The sequence below is a fragment of the Microcebus murinus genome, chromosome 14 (assembly GCF_040939455.1).
Source record: "Microcebus murinus isolate Inina chromosome 14, M.murinus_Inina_mat1.0, whole genome shotgun sequence".
Classification (NCBI taxonomy): Eukaryota; Metazoa; Chordata; class Mammalia; order Primates; family Cheirogaleidae; genus Microcebus; species Microcebus murinus.
In genome coordinates this window covers 41,291,210-41,313,413 of record NC_134117.1, presented here as the reverse complement: position 1 = coordinate 41,313,413, position 22,204 = coordinate 41,291,210, and the positions used below count along the sequence as shown (strand labels likewise).

Here is a 22,204-nt window from a genome sequence, read left to right as displayed (position 1 = left end):
GTAGATATTGGGATTTAGGAACAAGCAATGTCTTAAAATATATATATTAATATGATCAAGTTTGAGGTTTGTGTATCTAACATTTTCTGGAATAAAGACTGAAAAATCTAGAAGATCAAGAAAAATATCATTAAAAGCAATAGAAGGTATTATATTTTTTAAAATTTTTAATACTTTAATACTAGGATGTCAGTCAGTCTACTGCAGAAGTAGAATCAGAAATTCAGGAAAGAAAAGGAATTTGTTTTTGGTGTATTAAGAATTAAATGAAGGTATGGAAAAAAACAAAATTTTGACTAGCAAGTTCTTTTTTGATTCTTTCTGAAAGGGTTGTAACTCAAGTCAGAGGTCCGAACCCTGAGAGTGTGAACTGTGAAGTGAAAGCCATTTCTTCTGGTCAGGAGGTTGCAACACTTTAAAGAAAGTATTAATTATAACTGGAGAAAATTTTAAGAGAGAAAAGGGCTGACTGAAAAGGCCTACTGAACTCCCAGTTTTAGCAAAACACGTATTTTTTTAAGTGCTATAGAAAAAAACTCACAATTTTTCTACTTTGAGTTGACCAGGGAAAAGATCTTTGAAATGCATTTTCGTTATCTTTCTTTCTGTATCTTGAAAATTATAGACGTACGCTGTTTTCCAGTATGTTCTTTCCAATACTTCCTGATTTGGGAGTAATACTGAAAAAGACTTTCATAATGAGATGGAAAGAGTAATTCTGACTTCCACAATTTTGTGTATTCAAAGCTAGAGCATGTTTGAATCAGAAGTTAAAAAGAGCCTGTGGGGAGGAAAATCTCCACTTCCATCCTCTTAGGGTACCTGTTGGGCCAAGAATTACACCGACATAAGACAAGTTTTACATAACATGGGAGCCCTCATAAGGAAATGAATACCAGAAAAAGCAGTTAGAGTCAGTTACTTATATATTGAATTGGACAAAGAATAGTAAAACTGTGAAAATGTGACTAAATTATGTGAGAGGCTTAAAAGATGAGAGTTATTCTAACAAAGTCTGTATAAAATTCTCTTGGTTTCAACTTCTCATCTTTGAGGATAAGATGCTACATCTTTCAGGTACAGGAAGGACATCTTTCACAGGGAAATTTCATCTTCTTTCAAGAAACAGCATAAAGGTCAAAGTGGTCTTCTTGTACCTGTTATTTTTCAAGTGTCTTTGTTTGAATATGCCAGAACAGCATATTTTAACTCTTTCAATCTTTGTTGAAATTGTCAACAGAAAAGAACCCAAACTCTGTAAAATAATTTAAAGAGGTTTATTCTGAGCTGAGTATGAGTGCTATAGCCCAGAGCCATGCCCAAGAAGCCTTGAGCAAGTGGTCTCACCATAGCTGTGTTACAGTTTGGTTTTATACATTTCAGGGAGACAGGAATTACACATAAACTCATAAATCAATACTTGGAAGGCATACATTAGTTTGGCCTGAAAAGGCAGGACATCTCAAAGAGGAGAATTACAGGTTACAGATGGGTTTAAAGAGTCTTTGATTTGTAATTGGTTAAAGAAATGAAGCTTTGTCTAAAGGCTTGGAATGTTTTAAGTTAAGGAAGTCTGTTAATCAGAGACAAGCCACTGGACGTATACCCAGACTCAAGTAATTTGTTAAATAATTTGAGGACCTGCAGGTGTGGTTAAAGCTTTGCACTGTATAGTCCTAGTCCTATTATCTCCAAGAAGGGAAGGGGCATGGTAAGGCATGTCTAAACTCCCTTTTCATGGCCAGCAACTCAGCTTTAGGGTATTTCTTGGGTCCCCTTGGCTAAGAGGGGGTCCACTCAGTCAGCTAGGGAGCTTAAGATTTTATTCTAGTTCACAAAATAATTATCTTTCATGCTAGCTATCAAATTTTAGGGTTAAAATCAGAGTTATCAGTGTAACCAGAGTTATCAGGTTATTTTTTTACATTATTATATATAATTAGGGTGACTATGTCATCTTATGTCTAAACATACAGTCCTTTAAAGGTGAAAGGGGGAAGGAGAGTTGCTTAGTCAGGACAATAAGACAACATTGGTAAAAGAAAACTGCTCAGAGTAAAGTAAATATAATGATATCATATATAGAGGCAATTGCCTCTTCTTTGTATATTTATTCTTCTGTCCTAACACTTGTGGCATGTTTAGAACCATCTGGGTGGCATCTCAATCTGAAATCTATTTTACATTCATTGTCTTCTCTCCCTCTTCTGATTATTAATACCTTGTGTTTTTTCTCTCAGGTAGGTATAGCATAGCATCATAATAACCATTCATGGGTGGCATTCATTAGCACTTTCAATTTTCTCTCTCTGTTTGATTAGAAAACACATGTATTTTCTACCAGAGTAAGCTTGTTTGTTTTCACTTGCTGAAAAGAAACACACTGGAAACAGAAATCTGAGAAAGGCAAACATTTATATTTCCAAGTATTTGAAATTCTGTCACCATCCTCCCAGAAGCAAATCTCAAGAATGTCCTTTTATTTTTAAACAGTTAATAATTGTGAAAATTTTTATTTCCCCTTCTTGGGAAAGAGAGTGAGAAATGACCTCTCATCCAAATATATTTTGACTGGTAAAACTGACTTTTCTTTCTCCTATAAATTCAGTCAAAGAGATTTCTTGTTATGTTAATAGTAAATTCTTACAGTCTGAATTGTTCAAACATCAGTTTGTTAATAACAAATGACATATTTATTTGGGTATTTCCTTTTGATGAATACTCCACTCCTTTTGCTGTAGTTTTAAAGAAGAAACAAACTAGTTTTCTCAGAGTCTGTATGGCAAGAGGAGAATTACACTTACATTCAGTAGCGGTAACACAGAGTTTACCATATTAGAGCTGTAAGTAGATACTATAATATTCTAACCCCCTTCCAAATTTAAGCAATAAAAAATATAGAAAAAATGGAGGGCAATTAACATTTAATTGATAGCTATCAATAATTATTCATAGAAAAATTATCTGAAACAAATTTAAGTTAGAGTAGATAATTATGAATGTACTTATCTCATTTTAAATTAGTAGTTGACATTGATTAGCAGGATTCTATTAATGGACATGAGTATAATGAAAAGTCTTCATAGAAATCTGCTGCTGATGTTGGGTGAGATCAAATGGCTGGAGAGAAATGGGAAAGGACTTGGAGAAAAGATGCCTTGGGCAATGGGTGGGCATTTGGAGATATTTACATCTGACAAAAAAGAGAAGAAAGTGAAATCTCAGCTTTTACTCAACTTGTAAGTAGGGAAAAATATCACAGTTAGATGCAGCCCTAACCTTGACTACAATTACCATATCTTGTAACTGCATGGTATGAAAAGGAAATATGAAGAGTCAGGCTGTCTGGTACAGGGGTGAAGAAACAGAATCTCCATCTGGCATATCCCCTAGAGAATATGCCAAATGCTCTTTGATTCATAAAAAGTCATTTATTTAAACAACAAATTCAGAAGTTTTTTTTTTTTCCTCCCTAGTAGTTTATTGTGTCATTCAGGATGAGGCAGATACTTGCTTCCACTGAGTCCAGTCCACTTGATCACCATATGTCTTCTCCATTCGTGCTGCCTATGGGTATTCCCCATATCCTCCTTCTCACTCTTTTTCTACAAACCAAATACATTTTTCACATTGCAGGTCAGAATTATTTATGTAAAAAATATGTCTGATCATGTCATTTTCCTATGTCAGATCATTTAGTGGCTTGTGATTACTTATGAGTTTTGAACTTATTAGGATGAAATACCTGCATCTACAAACCTATCATGCCAAACTCCCTGTTACTTTCCTATCAGTGATTTGGTAATATTAAGCACAGTCCAGAAATTCACATATATGACATTTTATTATTCATTCACTCACGAAATCTATCTTAGATACCCTCAATGTGCACAGAGAAGTTCTGGGACAGGGGAGAGAACAGTGAACAAGGAGCTTACAGACTCTGTCTTCAAGGAACTTAAGTAATTAACCAGGTGTTTTTCCCCCCGATTGACTGGATAAAATGCTTCTTTTCTACATTCCCACAGCATTCTGTGCATACCTCTATCTTAACACTCATCAAAATATAGTGAAATATCCTGCAATCCCAGTGTATCATGAGCTCCCTGAGGGCAGTGTCTAAATTATTTGCATCTTTATCTCCCACATATGACATAGCTCTATATAGTGTGTTGGATTTAGAGGAAAAATGCTTATATGGTACTTTGGAGGTATATAATGATGATTTCCATCTGCATAAAAAATGTAGGTTCTTAAAAAACCACAAATGGTTAGGATTTCTTATAAAAAGACAGAATTGATACAAAATTTGAAAAAAAAAAACCTTAGAGAAGAATAAAAGTGTAAAATATATCTAAGAAGAAGAAAACTGTGGTAAGGAAATCTGTCATACATGCAAAAAATGAAATAAGATCAGAGAGAAATAATGTGAAACATACACAACATTAAGGAAATGGAGATGAAATAATTGGAATGTAAACTACACTGAGAATCTAGTTATTAAGTGAACCAACTCGAGCTATGGAGATGAAGTGTTACAGGATGGATGAATGCTGATGAGAAACGGTGATGTGTCATCAATCAGTGAGAGAAAAATGATAATAATTTAGTACAGAACATTAAGGATATGAAATGCTTAAATGAAAATATGGAAACTTGAGTTTGGGTGATGAATACAAAGGAGGAAGTTATTGAAAAGGAAGAGCATTTTTCATTTGTATATTTAAGTAAATTCTGGACAAAAGCTAGTCAAAAGAATCTGTGATAAGCAAATAAAATATTATTTGGGTTCTAAAGTGATAGAGAGTTATTAAGAGTTATACTGGAAGGGAACAACATACAAGTCAGCATAAACAAAGATTGAATTTTATGTAAGCAGAAGTGTTGGGACATCTTGTGGATCAAAATGATTTACGAAGTACAAGAGAAGGGAAGTCTACAATTAAGATGTCAGACAGGAGGAAAAAGCCTGAAGCTACTGAGAAATAGAGAAGACAGGTGGGCACACAGGCGGCAGTCAATTCAAGGTCAAGAGATGTGGGGAAATGGCAGCTGGGTCAAGTGCCTTAGAGAACCGGCAGGTACCGACTTCTAGGAGGAGTCAGTTGGAGGCATCTCCTCCAGGGAAGGAGGAGGGAAAATGAAAAACTGTATCACCTGCTCACCTTTTGTTGATGGTTGGCTTTCAAATTTTATAATAGCTACTGGGTAAAAAGAAAAAGAAGTAGCCTCTATTTCCAAGACAAAACACATATGAACAGATAAAAAAGAGAATAAAAGAATAATCAACCATGGAGTTAGAGAAAACTACCTATAAAACAGTAGCAGAGAACACAAATATCAATGGCAGAACTTCCATTTATAGCAAATGAATATAAACAGCAATAGAACTAGTGTAAAGACTTGCAACTCCTATCTACCAACAGAACCTTTTAAAAAGTAATTATGTAGACGAAAGAACAATTGAACCACACTCAAAAAGTAATACCACAAGTGTTCAAATATATCATTATCAACAATAAAAAGTTACTTAAGATTTTAAAGATACTCCAAAAACTTCTCATTCATTTATGAAGATGTCAGTAAGTTCTAAACTGAGAAAAAGCTGTCAAAATAATAGAAATTGGCTTTATCCATCTTCCTTTTGTCATCTACTTTGAAATCTATGAGGAAAAGGCTAGGAAAGATATCAATGAAACTGAGCATGTAACCTGTAATGGAGAGTTAGAAGATGCCAATAAACATGTGAAAACAGTTACTAGTAAGAATTTAATATGCAGATAAATGATGCTAAATAGAAATAGCATTGACCAAAACAAATAAATGAGTGATTAGCCCATGTGGCAACAATGATGTATACAATAAAACTTCAAGAAAAATGACACCAATCATGAAGAATGAGTGTACCCCCCAATGAGAATTAAACATTTTTTTCAAGTGACTAACTTAAAATAGTAATAATTACTGCTTTAATATAACCTGTTTTTTTTTATATTTACTTACCCATCTTGAAATACCCTGGGAACAACTACATTTGATCTGTCTAGATACTTAAAAATATGCATGGTATCTTTTTTTTTTGTACACAATTTGGGATAATTCTCCTTTGAAAAACAACTTCTGTTCTGACAATCAGGTTTTACATCTTTGTTCAGGGGAAGCCACATTATCACATTAAAACCAAAGGTCAGACATCTGTGAAACATTGTATTAAAAGCCAAGAAGCTGAGACTGAAAAATTCTTTCTGCTTCATCTCAATATAAATTGCAAATCAAACAGTGATCTGGATTGACAATAGCCATCCAATCTGAAATGAACTGTATTCCATTTAACATCTAAAATGTCATACTGGGCTTTGCATGTGGTTTAATTTTCAACTGCTCCAGCCTTGTTCTTGGTATTTGTACCTTCCAAATGCATTTTTGACCTTCAGATGATAAGATTTTATACCTATCATGAATAAGCAAACTGTTTGGTACATTCATTGTAGTCAGTAATTGCTTGTTTGCTTATTCATTTGTTTTTAAAAACATATTTACTACATGAATCAACAATACAAAATGAATTTTAACTGAATTATTTTAGCAGATGGTAACATACAAAGAAAAAACAACGTTCTGTGCATGAGAAATACTTACTCTTCTTTTTCTAGTTCCTTGAGATGTGTCTTTAGGTCATAATCCCAAAACCAGCAGAAGAAAAGTAATAACTAAGGTCAGAGCAGAACCAAATGAAATCAAAAAACAAGAAAATAATACAGAAGATAAAAAAACAAAAAAATTGATTCTTTGAAAAGATAAACAAAAGTGATAGAACTCTGGCTAGATTAACCAGGAACAGAAGACAAAGGGCCCAAATAAGATCATTCAGAAATGAAAAAGGCAATATTATAACTAATACCAAAGAAATACAAAATATCATCTTGAATACTATAAAAATCTTTGTGCACATAAACCCAAAAACAGAGAAAATGGGCAAACTCCTAGAAACACACAACCTCCCAAGACTCAATCAATAAGAAATAGAATTCCAAACAGACGAATAACAAGCAATGAGATTGAAGCAACAATAAAAAATCTTCCAACAAAAAAAAAAAGCCCTGGACAAGATGGATTCACAGCCAAATTTTATCAGACTCACAAAGAAGAGTTGGTACCCATATTGCAGAAATTATTCCATAACATCAAGAAGGAAAGAATCCTCCCCAACTCATTCTATGAAGCAAGTATCAATTAGCTTGATACCAAAGCCAGGAAAGGATACATCAAAAAGAGAAAACTGCACACCAATATCCCTTATGAATATAAATGTAAAAATCCTCAATAATATCTTAGCAAACCGAGTTCAACAGCAAATCAAAAAAATATAATCCGCCATGATCAAGTGGGCTTCATCCCAGGGATGCAAGAATGGTACAACATATGCAAATCAATAAATGTGATTTACCACACGTACAGAAGCAAAAACAAAGATTATATGATCATCTCAATAGATGCAGAGAAAGCATGCGACAAAATTCAGTGCCCTTCATTATAAAAGCTGTCAATAAATTTGGCACAGAAGAAACATATCCCAAAATTATAATATAGAAGTCATATATGACAAGCCCAAAGACAGAATCATGTTGAGTGGGGAAAAGTTTAAAGCATTCCCACTAAGAACTGGAACAAGACAATGATGTCCACTGTCACCACTTCTATTGAACATAGTCCTGGAAATCCTAGCCAGAGTAATCAGGCAAGAGAAAGAAACAAAGTGTACTCCAACCCTACCCCAATTGGGAAAGAGAAGGTCAAACTATTGCTTTTTGCTGACAATATGATCTTATATATAGGAAACCCCAAAGATTCCACCAAAAGACTTCTGAAACTGATAAATAAATTCAGCAAAGTCTGGGTATAAAAATAACATGTCACAATAATTGGAGTATAGTTCATATGTGAATTTTATTGAACATTATCCATAAAGATAATCTTAGTTGTACTCACAATTAATTGCACTCCAGAGACATAAAATGAAGATAGTTTTTTTTTTTTTTTTTTTAGGTTTAATCCTTTAGGCCTGATAAATGTTGACAGCAAAAAATGAGGTGAATGACAAACTGATAAATAGCTGAGAGAAGAACTACCTTGTTGCAATTCAGGCAGATAATGGTTTATTGAAATATCTTAATTTCTGCAGTTGGAAACTACCATTTCTGAAATAGTACTGCGGGCCTCTCTATAAGCAGGTAATAACTCACTTGATAGAGTTCAAAAGAATATTAGAGAAAAGGAGTATCTATTTTGTTTTAGAATTCTAACACATGTAATTAATAATTTAAATTATTCAAATTTTTCAAATTATTAAAAAATTCAAATTATTCAAAATAAATAATTCAAATTAATATCTACTACTGAGTTTTCTACTATTAAATAGGTAAACAAAGAATCATTTCAATCAAATTATTATAACCATTCTATTTTACTTTTAAGGAATATGATTAACTCTTTTGTTTGTTATGTCTTCCGCCTATGATTTAACAGAAGAATTTAGAGTCATGGCATGTAGGATAGGATTCTGCTTGTTATTTATTAAAGACAGGGAATATAGAGCAGATGGTGACTTCTCTGAGCCACAGTCTTTTCCAAGAAAGCAAATTAATTTATGGCTACACCCTGTACTTGAAATGATGGTAAAACTAAGGGGGGGGGAGTGTGTATAGAAATTGAAATTCTGTTAAATCAATTAGAAGAAACCACTGGGTAGACAAAAAAAAATACTTGGAAAGTGATATTTAGATATTAAATCTGTACTGCTTACATTTGGGATTTAATATCCTGGTATATGTAACCATATTGGAAAATCCCCAGTATGTCTATGAAGTTTTTATGTTTAAAAATACTTTGTTGTACAATTTATAAAGTTGATTCTCACATAAACTTGTTAAATGTATTTCTTAAAAATTGCAATTTCCTCTTTTTACAGATGAAAAAGCAGAAGTTCAAAGGTTAATTAATTGGTGCAATATTGACAAAATTATATTTCACCTTTTTTCATTTAATTTATTTGGTACCTTTTATGTTCCAGGTAGTATACCAGATAGGTATACAGTGGTGAGCAAAAAAAACAAGGCATTTGCCTTAAGAGGATTTATTTCAAAGTCCAGAGGGAGACAATAAAAAAGGTAAGCAAACAAATATATAATTTGCCAAAAATATTTTAAATCAAAGAAGGAAGTTGCATTATTCAGAGTTCTCTAGAGCACCAGAACCAATAAGCAATTATATATATCTATAAAATATAATTATATATATCAAATTATATGTAAGTGTGCATGCATATTAATATATATGTAGAGAGAGAGATTATAAAGAATTGGTTTACAGTCAATTATGGAGGCTAAGAAGTCTCACAGTCTACCTTAGCAAGCTGTAGACACAGGAGAGTGAGCCAGTGGCATACTTTCCTAACTGCAGATGAAGACAATGTCTTAGCTTATAGCAATCTGACAGCAAAAGTAAATTCTCCCTTACACCACCTTTTGCTCTGTTCAGACCTCAACAGATTGTATGAGTGAGGCCCACCCACATTGGGAAAACAATCTGTTTCATTCAGTCTACTAATTCAAATGTTAATCTCATCTAGAAACACTCTCACAACTGAACAGAGAATAATAGCCACACAGAGATAATTTTTAACAAAATATCTGAGCTCTATATGGTCCATTCAAGTAGACACAAAAAATTAAGCATCATATAAATGCTATAAAAAATAGCATAGGAAGCCCCATTTGAAGGTCTTCTGTTGAGACTGGAAAGATTAGAAAATAATCAGTCAAGTGAGAAATGATGAGAAAAGTGCTCCAGGCAGGAGCAATATCATGTTTGAAGACTCTCACCTCCTATTTTCTAGTACAGTTTCCCACTATTAGAGGCATTGTATGTGAGGTGTATGTCTGTATGAGGGAGGGTATGTTGAGGGGAATCCTCCATGTCTCTGTCATAGGTCTCACTTTCTCAGAACATGACCTTCTAGCTATGTTTACTTTAAAGCCTCACAGGAGACTATAAAGTAGAAGAGACTGAAGGGAAAATAAGACAAACTGGTAATGTTTAATACTTTTGAGTACATCCTTGAGAAATCTCAATTCCTGGAAACTTCCTGTCCAGTTTGCAGGCTTTTATATATGGATTCTCTGAACCAAATTACCTAAGACAAAGAGACAGGGACCACATCAGTAAGATTTTCCATATATGGTGGTGGCTTAATTCTATCTTGTGAAATATAACACTCAATAAGTTATTTTATATTATGGCAAGGTGATATCTCTGAGGGGCTTCTTAGGATGCAGAATTTCTTCTCTCTCTCTCTCTCTCTCTCTCTCTAACCCCCTCCACCATTTTATTTGCATATCTATTTTTTTATTTCTTACAAACTGTATTCTGCATCAAGGAAACATATTTGACTTTTCATAAAATCACTGAAAACATGGATAAGTGCTTTGAAGTTTTAAAGCATGTCTCATTAACTATATAACAGTTTTCCCCCCTGAGGAAAGATTAAAGTATTTTCTATGAAAATGAGAGAAATACAAAAATGAAAGGAACCACTCAACAAAAGTGCCTCATTCTCATGACATTCAAGTAATCAACATTTCCACAAGTATTTGATTTCAAAGGAAATTATATCTAAAGAAGCAAAGAGAAATTTACTAAAATGACTATGTACTTCCAGTAGGCCTCATCTTCAATTGTAACTAAATGTAAGATGGTGAAATTATGAGCACAGCAGCATTTTATATATTATTGATTACAATTTCAGGATTTGAAATTCCAGTGTGACAAATCTGGGGAGATTAATTTCATGATAATGAAAGATGGGACAAGCCATTCTTACTGCATATGAATAGTTAGTTTTGCCTACAGACACTTAAGTCTAGTGACTGATAAAAAGGATTTGGCTAATTTCAGAATAAAAGTCTGGCCCCCAAATGTATTCAGAAGTGTTACTACCATTAGCAAGTAGCTGCTAACGCAAACCTAGAAGTTGGAAGGATCTATGTTTGTCTATCTGCCTAGAAATTTTTGCGTTTCAGTCTAGGCACTCTCTTGCCCAATGTATATACACATATTTTGTCTGTCTATTAAATATTTACTCATATTTCAAGAATTAGGTTTAGCATCACCCATATTTTGACAATGAAATCACTCCATGCAATTATTTGGATAAAAGACCTATGATGGTTAATTTCAAGTGTCAACTTGGAGGATGTTTTTAGATGAAATTAACATTTAAATTGGTGATCTCCGAGTAAGCAGACTGCTCTCCATAATTCAGGTGGGCCTTATCCAATCAGTTGAAGGCTTGAATAGAACCACAAACACCAACTCTCAGACTGCCTTCAGGCCTCATCAGCACATCAGCTATCCTGGGTCTCTGCCTTCTTGTTGTCAGACTGGAACTGCATCAGCAGCTTTCCTGAGTATCAAGCCAAGCTGGCTGATTCAGCTCACAGTTCTTTGGATTTCCCAGACTCCATAATTATATGAGCCAATTCCTTACAATAAATCTCTTTTAATATATGTGTGTGTGTGTGTGTGTGTGTGTATGTGTGTGTGTGTAGTGTTCTGTTTCCCCGGAAAATACTAGTAAAAAACCTAATATATATTTTTCTAGACAATAAACATGGATGTAAAAAAATCTACTTTATTACTATAACTTTATTCAGTTTCTACCATGAATTAATTTCAACTCTGTCAAACATACAAAAATTAACTTTCCCAGTTCAGATTAATTCCATTTATCTAAGAATTTTCATAGCTACCTCAAGAGTTTCTCCACCATTTTCCACTCGATTAATAAATAGATTTTAAGTCCCAGGGTCCTTTCATGAAAGAGTGAAGACAAAGTAAGGACAACCACTATTTGGACATTGTGCTGGGCATCTTCTATCTAATTGTCCAAATTTACTATTCAATCTTTCTTTTGTTGCAATCCATATTTTATGAACTATAATTTTTCTTATCTTTTGATTTGCCTTTTCATTATTGTAGGTTGTATTCTCTAGTAGCTTCCTAAAAGCGGAAGGATTTGGCAAAATATTTGAATTTTTGTCTGAAAATATTTTCCTATTTTTGCATTTCGTGATAATTTGTCTAGGCATCAAATTATAAATTGAAAATAATTTATCTCAAATGTAAATTGAAAAAATGAAATATATTTCAGTTGTCAAAATGGATAATCTTTTAAAGGTGTGGAAATTACTATACCATAATAGTAATTATTATACTATTGTGGAATTTATGATAACATTTCTGAAAAAATTATATTACTAAAATATTTATAATCATTTTTCTTAGTTTTTTCTCTTCCAGAAAACATTACAAATGAAGAACCTAGAAATAATGGCAGAAATGTTTTGTACAAAAAAATTTGAATCTCATCTACATATGATAATTTCCAAATGCTTATTTCCAGCCCAAACCTCTATTTGACTTACAAAGTATAATAATATCTTGATTTGGGAACTTCTGTGGAATCTCTATTTTAATATGTTAAAACCGAACTTTATCTTTCCTTTTTTCTATTCACTATTAATGCTTTTGTTCTGGCCAGAAATATCCAAGTCATTTTTAACAACTTTTCGTTTAACCATCTTGACCTTATCCAGGCCTTGATCAAGAACTACCTGATTTATCTTCCATTTTAAATGTCCCCATTTCTCTCTCTTTCCACTCTCTCTCCACCACTTTCCTTAGTAGAGCCATGAGGTACATAATGTTTCAGTCAACAACAGATCACATATATGATGGTGGTCCCATAAGATTATAATACTATACTTTTACTATACTTTTTTTTTTTTTTTGAGACAGAGTCTCGCTTTCTTGCCTAGGCTACAGTGAGTGCCGTGGCATCAGCCTAGCTCACAGCAACCTCAAACTCCTGGGCTCAAGCGATCCTCCTGCCTCAGCCTCCCGAGTAGCTGGGACTACAGGCACAAGCCACCATGCCCGGCTGATTTTTATATATATATATATATTAGTTGGCCAATTAATTTCTTTCTATTTTTATGGTAGAGACGGGGTCTCGCTCAGGCTGGTTTTGAACTCCTGACCTCGAGCAATCCGCCCGCCTCGGCCTCCCAGAGTGCTAGGATTACAGGCGTGAGCCACCGCGCCCGGCCTACTATACTTTTTTATGTTTAGATATAAACATAGTATTTGCTAAACACAGTATTCAATACAGTAACATGCTGTACAGGTTTGAAGCCTAGAAGCAATAGGCTATACCATATAGCCTAGGTGTGTAGTAGTAGGTTATAGAATCTGTAAGTTCACTCTGTGATGTTCACACAATGATAAAATTACCTAACAATGCATTTCTCAGAACATATCTCCACCATTAAGCAATGCATGATTGTATAAGCCAGAATCATTTTTATTTCCTATGCCGTTAGGATGAGCTTTTACTAGTCTTCTTGTTCTTACTGTTGCCCATACCCTATACATTTTCCACAGGGTAACCAGGGAATTGTTAAATGTAAAAGGAAATATACCTCTCTCTTGATTAAAATCCTTTATTTTAATCAATAGGATGGAGAACAAAAGAAGAGACAGCAAAATGATATTCTTTATCAGTGTCTATGTTTTTGAAAATGTCCAAAATTTACTTATGTAGTCCCTAGTATAGTTAACTCATTATCCATGTTCTTTTACACTGATAACTTTTTTACAGATGCCTAATGACTATAATGTTAACTGATGGGCCAATCACTGGCTTTCCTTGAGGTTTGGATTGATATAATGGGATTATTTTCTTTTAAATATAAATTTTAAAATTGATTTTGAACAAAGACAAAAATTAGAGGCACTATAAATGTATTTGAGATTGCATTGGTTGAGGACCTTTTCAACAGTTTTGTACTGTTTGGTTACAGTTCTACAGCAACTCTATCAACGTTTCAGAATGTGTTTCTCATTGCACTCACCAGGCTCCACTCTGAAATTATAAAAAGGAAATACTAGCATAAAATAAGAAAAAAGTGGAAAAGAAGTAATATTATCAGCTGTTAGCACCTGAAGTTCATTAAAGGTCATCGAGTCTGTTTCCTTCATTATAAACCTGAAGGCATTTCAGCCTGTAAAGCAGTTCATCTAAAATTGTGCAGATGAGTGAAGATGAATCCAAGACTAGGTACCAGTCTCTTTATTATGGATTCGGTTTTCTTTTGATAGCTTGGTGTTTTCTTGTTATGAATGTGAGGGCCAAAATGTATTTAATAAAGCACTAAGATAATCAAATCCCTGGAAACTCTGTGCTCCCACTTCCTATTCCTTACAAGCAGTTTGACTGAAGCAGATGATCCTCTGCTGTTCTGTTATTTGAGTATATTTGAGTATATTAATATTTTGCCCTTGCTTTTTCTTCACTCTGCTTCTATTTTCATTGTTCCCATTAAACTAGAAATCTACACATATATGACAGATTAAAATGTGATCTGCTCCCCACCTGACAAATGTAAGATAGATATATGGCAGCCATAAAATTTCATAAGTGAAAAGTGATTAATTAACCATTGAACTTTCATTTGAAAGTTTTTCAGCAAGAGAAATACCCACATATATTCCTTATTCTACTTTTTATTCATTTTAAGATTATTATAGTCATTTTTTATACTTAGATATATTTTTCAGGAAAGACATAGTATACTTTCCTAACTATTAAATGTGCCATTGCATGTTTTCAATTTCAAATTGAAACATGCTCTGCTTCAGTTTTTGTTCTGTTTAAATCAATGCCCCACATGTAAAAACATATATCCAATTGCCTTTCCTTCTCCCCTTTTGAGTGACTGAGCATGTGTGTACATGTATATATTTATTTTTTAATAAAAAAGGCAGTGATTAGATGGAGTGAAGTTATTAATACAATTTATCACCCTCACCTATATATCACAAACTCTTCTTTGCCTACATTATTGGTTAATTTCAATGTCATTCCATGATTCATTTTTCTGGATGGGGCAATGAGGTAAAGCATTTCAGTGATTTAAAATAGGGAATGAAATTTCATTCCCAAAGAACAAATACAGCATGATACTAAAATGATTATAAAAAGAGTAAAAATGATCTCATCAATTATTAAATAAAGGAATATGATCTCCATGACTATAATTATATAGTTGTGGATGATTCAAAGCTACAGAATCATATTCTGTTTCAAATTAATAAAATGTGTACATTAGTTTGAGCTTCCATAATAAAATATCACAGACTTGGTGGCTTAAACAGAAATTTATTTTCTCATGATAATGGAGTCTGGAAGTCCAAGATCAAGGTGCTGGCATGGTTTGTTTCTGGTGAGATCTTTCTCCGTGGCTTGCAGGCTGCAGCCTTCTTGCTATGTCTTCACATGATCTTTCCTCTGTGTGCATCTTTCCTCTGATGTCTTCCTCTTCTTATAAGGACACTAAACTTATTGGATTAGGGTCCAACCATTATGACCTCATATAACCTTAATTACCTCCTTAAAAGCCCTATCTTAGAGTCATATGGAGAATTAGGACTTCAACATTAGAATTTGGAAGGAAGGGGTACAGTTCAGTCAAGAACAGCATGGACTTTAAAAAAATCATAATATACTGTATATCAGGGATAAATAGCACTGACTCTAATTCTGATTAAGGGTCAGTACTCTTGAACTATCCTTATATATGTTATTATCAATCTTCCCAGTCATTTTAATGGCTGCCACAAATTACTATGACATCATGGGTAACATGAAGAGTATAATGTGAAGGAATCTGAACTGTTCTTCTTATTGTATAACTGTTATGCAGATAATAACATTACTATATTTTATTAATAATTCAGTGTGTGCCTGGAATTCTGCCAATTTATGTACAGTCATCATCTTATTTGATTCTCCAAAAATGTTTATGACTTCTACAAAGTAAAATAATTTTCAGTGATTTACATTAAAAAAACCCCTAATGATTGAAGAAGTTAAATCCCTTGTCAAAATGATTTAACCTTTGCTTCCTATGGCCTGCCCACCTCTTGGAGCTTTCTCAGACCCAAAAACTTTGCTGAAGCCCTTGATTTCTATTTAATTGATCAAGACTCAATGTGTACAGCTGAGTTTCTATAAAATCGATACTCAATAAGCAAGTTCATTCTTAATAGGAAGAGGTGAGAGGAAAAGTCAAAGCCAAATCTTCTCTGTTTCTTCTTCCAAACTCACCAATTAGATTGATAACCTCACCTCCTCTGGAATGAAATATGTGAGGAGAGGAAGCAAAACAAAACCAGTGGTGCTCATGTGAAAAGAAAAATCATGTATAGATGATAGGCATTTTCTCCCTCAAATTCTGCCTCAGTAGTAAGTACTGAAATTCAATTTGACTAAAATTACAACATAACCATATTATGTCAGTGTGCGTGCATATTTGTGTGTGTGTGTAATGGGAGGATATAAGAGAACTGGATCCTTATCTGACTTAGATAAATATAGAATAATACTTAAACTTCAAAAAGTTTTATGCATATTTTACATGTATGAAGGGAAATATCAGGAGAAATAGCTATAAGAGTTTGAAGTGGTTGTTTCAAAGGACCACAACTCAGGGATGGAGTAAAGTGGTTGCTAGGAAGATATCTCAACCTTGTAGTATTATTTGATCTAAATAAATATACACTATTGCTTTGATGTAATTTTAAAATACCAAGGAACAATAACATCAACAAGAAAACTGAGTCATCATCTGTTTTTATGATGCATATATATATAGCCAAGAAAATGACCAAAAGAGAACAAAAAGAAAGAAGAAAGAAAACAACAAAAAGCAAAACAAAAAACAATTGGGTTTGACAGCAGGTAGAATCTTATGGCCAATTCAATACAATGGCACTGCATTTCTGTAAGTTTCTTTTCATATAAAGAGAATGTCTCTCTCATAAAGAGAATGTTGTAGCATAAATACTTTCAAACTGCATTTTTAGACACCCATAATAGCTATCAAGAATTTTAGAGCTGCACAGTCTAGTATAGTAACCATTAGGCACATGTGGCTATTTAAAAGTAAATTTTAAAAGAATTAAATTTGAATAAAATTTAAAATTCTGTGAGACACAGTAGGCACACTTCAAGTGTTGACAAGCCACATACGGATTCTGGCAACCCTTTTGGAGAGCAGAAATAAACATGTCTGTCCATCATTGCAGAATGTTGTATTCGACAGCATTGTTCAAGGCCTTGTTGTTTATATGTTGGATGTGCATGGAGACTAGGCCCTGAAACCCACAGTGTTGAAGAGAAATAACATTGCCAAGACAATGAATGTCTTCACAAAATCAAGTATTTTGGATGTCATTAAGAAACAAGTTTTTTTTACTATTCTAAGCCTGAATTAGGAGTAGTTTACATAGGTTCTACAGATATTTGTTGAACACCAATTATGTGCCAGGCTAAGAGAATAATGTTGTTCAATATGATAAAAATCCAGAAGTCATGTTAGTAAGGTATCAGAATAGTAAGCAACAGACCTTGTTTTCCCACCAAAATACCAAGTTAACAAGAAAATACAGCCCCAAAAGCCTTATGAGAATTCCTAAAGTCAGGAAGGAGATGCAGTTCTCTTGGTAAGCTCAAAGTTACAAATAGCTGCATTGGAAAGGATAAGAAAAGCCATTTCACTTCAATTGTGTAAGCTCCTCTCTCAAGCTGGCACAGCTCATAATTGGAAGAGAAAGCCCAATTTCTGGCATCTCTTTTGGGAAAGAAAAACAAGAGTAGAATGTTCAGATATTTGGTGGGCTGCCTGAGGGGATAACTTCTGTCTTACCTGATTCAAAGCACTGATGGGTAACCATCATACCTTAAGTGCCTGGGGCCATAGAGAACAAAAGAGAGCTCAGGGGCTTGTGATAGCATCAGAAAACTTGTAATAAACACAGGCAAAAGCCAGCACAGCTCACTAAACAAGGAGTAAGTGCCTAGCTCTTGGCTTCTCTCTTGGGAAGAAAATAAAATAGTGGACTCTGTATCTAAATTCTTGCTTTTCAGTGGGCTGCCAGAGGGACAAATTTCAGTCTCACCTAACCCAGGCACTGACAGAACAATCACACCATGGACGCCTGGGGGTATATGGAGAACAAAACAGAGCTCAGTGGCTGCAGTCAGAGCCAAAGAACCTGTAGTACCAGAGAAGACACCAGAGATCAAGAAACAACAACCTCCTGAAAAAGAAACAAGCAAAACTCTCTAATTGCAAAATTGCTTGCACAGTACCAGAGAAGATACATTCCCAGAAAAGGTTTGAAAGGCTACTAGAATCTTTAGACAAGGTGACTACAAAAGTATTTCCTAATAGGAAGCCAGTCCAGAAACAAAGGAAAAGGTGATTGTTATATCAAATGCATGGATCCTAACACAAAGTTACAGGACACACAACCAGGGATATATGACTTAATCAAAGAAACAAATTTCCAGAACCTGATCCTAAAAAATAGAGGTATATTAATTACCTGACAAAGAATTCAAAATGACTATTGTAAAGATGCTCAATGAGCTCAGGCAAACAATGAATGAATACAATGTAATTATCAAAAAAGAGACAGAATTTTATTTTAAATCACAAATTTTGGAGCTAAAGAACACAGTAACTGAATTGAAAAATTAACTAAAGGGGTTTAATAGCAGACTTGATCAACTGAAGAAGAAAATGGCAAACTGGCAATAAGACCTATTGAAATAAGATTTATTGAAAATAGCCAGTCAGAGGAGCAAAAAGAAAAAAAAATAACTTAAAAAAGTGAAGAAATCCAAAGGAACTTCTGGTACACCATCAAATGGACCAATATATGCATTATGAATGACCCAGAAGGAGTCCATGCAAATGGTAACAAAATATTCCATGCAAATGTTAACAATAAGAGTGTAGGATAGGCCACATTTATGTCAGACAAAATAGACTTTCAGTCATAAATTGTCACAAGACAATAAGAATAACATTATATAATTATAAAATGGTCCATTCACCAAGAAGATATAATAATTATAATCATTTATGTATGCATTATCAAAACACCAAAATATATGAAAAAAATAAAATAAAACACTGACAGAAAGAAGGGAGAAATAGAGAGTAACACAAAAATAGAGGAGATTTTAGTACCTCATTTTCAAAAACATACAGAGAGAAACAATAAGGACACAGATGATTTGAACAAAATATAGACCAAATGGAGTTCATAGATTTATACAGAATGTTCCACCCCACAGCAGCATAATATACAGTCTTCTCAAGCATACACAGAACATTTTGTAAGATGAACTATATGATATGGCACAAAACAGGTCTTAACAAATTTTAAAAGTTTTAAATTATATTAATAACAAGTATCTTTTCTGACCACAATGGAGTAAAACTATAAATCAACAGCACAAAGAAAACTAAAAAATTCACATATATGGAAATTAAACAACACACTCTTAATTACTTGGACAAAAAAAAGAAATCAAAAGTGAAATTAGAAAATAACTTGAGATAACCAAAATGACAATATAACATTGAAATATATGAGATGCAGCAAAATCAGGACTAAGAATGAAGTTTGCAGAAGTAAATGCTTATATTAAAAAAAAAATCACAAATAAATACTTAACTTTATACCTTAAAGAACTAGAAAAAAAAGACCAAACTAAGACCAACATTAGCAGCAGGAAGGGAATAATAAACATCAGAGAACAAATAAATGAAATAGAAGGTAGAAAAATAGAGAGTAGGTGCAAGAAAAGGTTGAATCTAATAGTTTTTTCAAAAAGGGAAAAGCACAATTGAAAAACCCTTAGCTAGACTAGCTAATATAATAAAAGAGAAGACTCAAATAAATAGAATCAGAAATAAAGGAGACATTCCAACTGATAAAATGAAAATTAAAAGGATCATAAACACTACTGTGAACAATTATATGCCAATAAGCTAGAAGAAATCAAAAAACTCTTAAAAAGATGCTACCTACTAAGAATGAATCATGAAAAAGTAGAAAATCTGAACACCTATAAGTAGAAAAGATATTGAATCAATAACCAAAAACCTCGTAACAAAGAATATCTCAGAAGCAAATGGCTTCACTGGATAATTCTTTCAAACATTTTAAGAATTAACACCAATATTTTTAAACTCTTCTAAAAAATGAAGAAGGAACATTTCATTAAGGTACCATTACCCTTCTTCAAAAGAAAGACACTGCAAGAAAAGAAAATTACAGACCAATATCTTTGATGACTATAGGGGCAAAAATCCTCAGAAAATACTAGCAAACAAAGTTTAATAGCACAGTAAAAGGTTCCTATACCATGGTCAAGTGGGATTTATCCCTGAGATGCAAGGACGGTTCAACATACAAAACTCAGTTAATGTAATACACCACATTAACAGAATAAAATAAAAACCACAGAATCATCTTAATAGATGTAGAAAAAGCATTTGTCAAATTCAACATCCTCTCATGATAATAAACCTCTCAACAAACTAGTTATGTAAAAAAAAGTGCCTTAGCATAATAGAAGCCATATATGAAAATCCCACAGCTAACATAATCCTCAATGATGCAAAACTCACAGCTTTTCCTCCTAAGCTTAGGAACAAGACAAGGATGCTCACTATCACGACTTCTATTTAACAGAACACTGGAAGTTCTGGAAAGACCAACTGGGAAAGAAGAAAGAAAGAGAGGAGGAGAACAAAGAAAGAGAGAGAGAGAAAGAGAAAGAAAGAGAGAAGGAATTCAAATCAGAAAATATGAATACAATTATCTCTGTTCAAAAGTGACATAATTTTATATGAAGAAATCCCTAACAATTCCACAAAAAAATTTGAGAATTAATGAACCATTTCAGCAAAGATGCAGTATACAAAACAACATACAAAAATTAGTGATGCTCCTATACACCAACTGGACAATCTAAAAAGGACATTAAGAAAACACTTCCATTTACAATAGCACCAAAAATAATAAAATACTTTGGAAGAAACTGGACTGAGGTGGTGAAAGACTTATACACTGAAAACTACAAAGCTTTGCTAAAAGAAATTAAAAAAGACATCCAAATATGGAAAGACATCCCATGTTTGTGGATCGGAAGACTTAATATTGTTCATATTTTCATACTACCCAAAGTGTTGTACAGATTCAATGTTATCCCCATCAAAATCCCAATAGCATTTTTTTTGGGGGAAATATAAAAATCAATCCTAAAATTCATGTGCAACCACCAAAGACCTTCATTAGTCAAAATAATCTTGAGAAAGAAAAAGCTCAAGGTCTCACATTCTGTGGCTTCAAAGTATATTACACAACTATAATAGTCAAATCAGTGTGAAATTGGGTATAAGAACAGACCAATTAAACAGAATAGAGTTCCTAAAAATAACCCCATGTATATACATTCAAATGATCTTTGACAAAGGTGCCAAAACTACACAGAGAGGATAGTCTCTTGCACAAATGGTGGTGAAATAACCAGATATCCACATGCAAAATAAAACTGGACCTCTATCTTACAACATACACAAAAATCAACTGAAAATGGATTAAAGACTTAAATGTAAGACCTGAAAATATAAAACAAATATAGATAAAAATCTTCATAACATTGATTATGGCAATAACTTCTGGGAGATGACACCAAAAACACAAGCAACTAAGGCAAAACTAGACAAATGGAACTAAATCAAACTTTTTAAAAATCCCTGCACAGAAAAGCAAACAATCAACAGAGTGAAAAAGTATTGTATGGAATGCATATATTTGATATAGGGATTAATACCAAAAATATATAAGGAACTCAAATAATTTAATAACAAAAAGACAAATGGCCAACCAAAAAATAGTTGAATAGACATTTCTCCAAAGAAGACACAGAAATGTCCAACAGGTATAAAAAGATGTTCAGCATCACTAATCATCACGGAAATGCAAATAAAACTACAATGAGATATCACCTCACACCCATTAGAATGGCCATTATAAAAATTAAAAGAAAAAAACCAAAAAACAAAAAATAACAAGTGCTGATGGAAATGTGGAGTAATTGGAACCCTGTGCACTTTTGGTAATTTATAATGGTGCAACCACTATGGAAAATATCATGGAGTTTCATCAAAAAATTAAAAATAGAAGTACCATATGATTCAGCATTACTACTTCTGGGTATTTA

At 33.3% G+C, this 22,204-nt stretch overlaps 1 long non-coding RNA gene across 3 annotated transcripts in view; it reads right to left on the bottom strand.

Moving 5' to 3' along the window:
* Window positions 1-22,204, bottom strand: part of LOC105870290 (uncharacterized) — a 101,136-nt gene that overhangs the window by 64,340 nt on the left and 14,592 nt on the right. Inside the window, exon 3 of one of the 3 annotated variants that reach the window (XR_012922958.1) lies at window positions 3,309-3,605. The exons of the other annotated variants lie outside the window; for them this stretch is intronic. This is a non-coding gene — a long non-coding RNA (uncharacterized LOC105870290). Of the gene's footprint in view, window positions 1-3,308; window positions 3,606-22,204 lie in introns of those variants that run through there. 3 annotated transcript variants of the gene reach the window in all.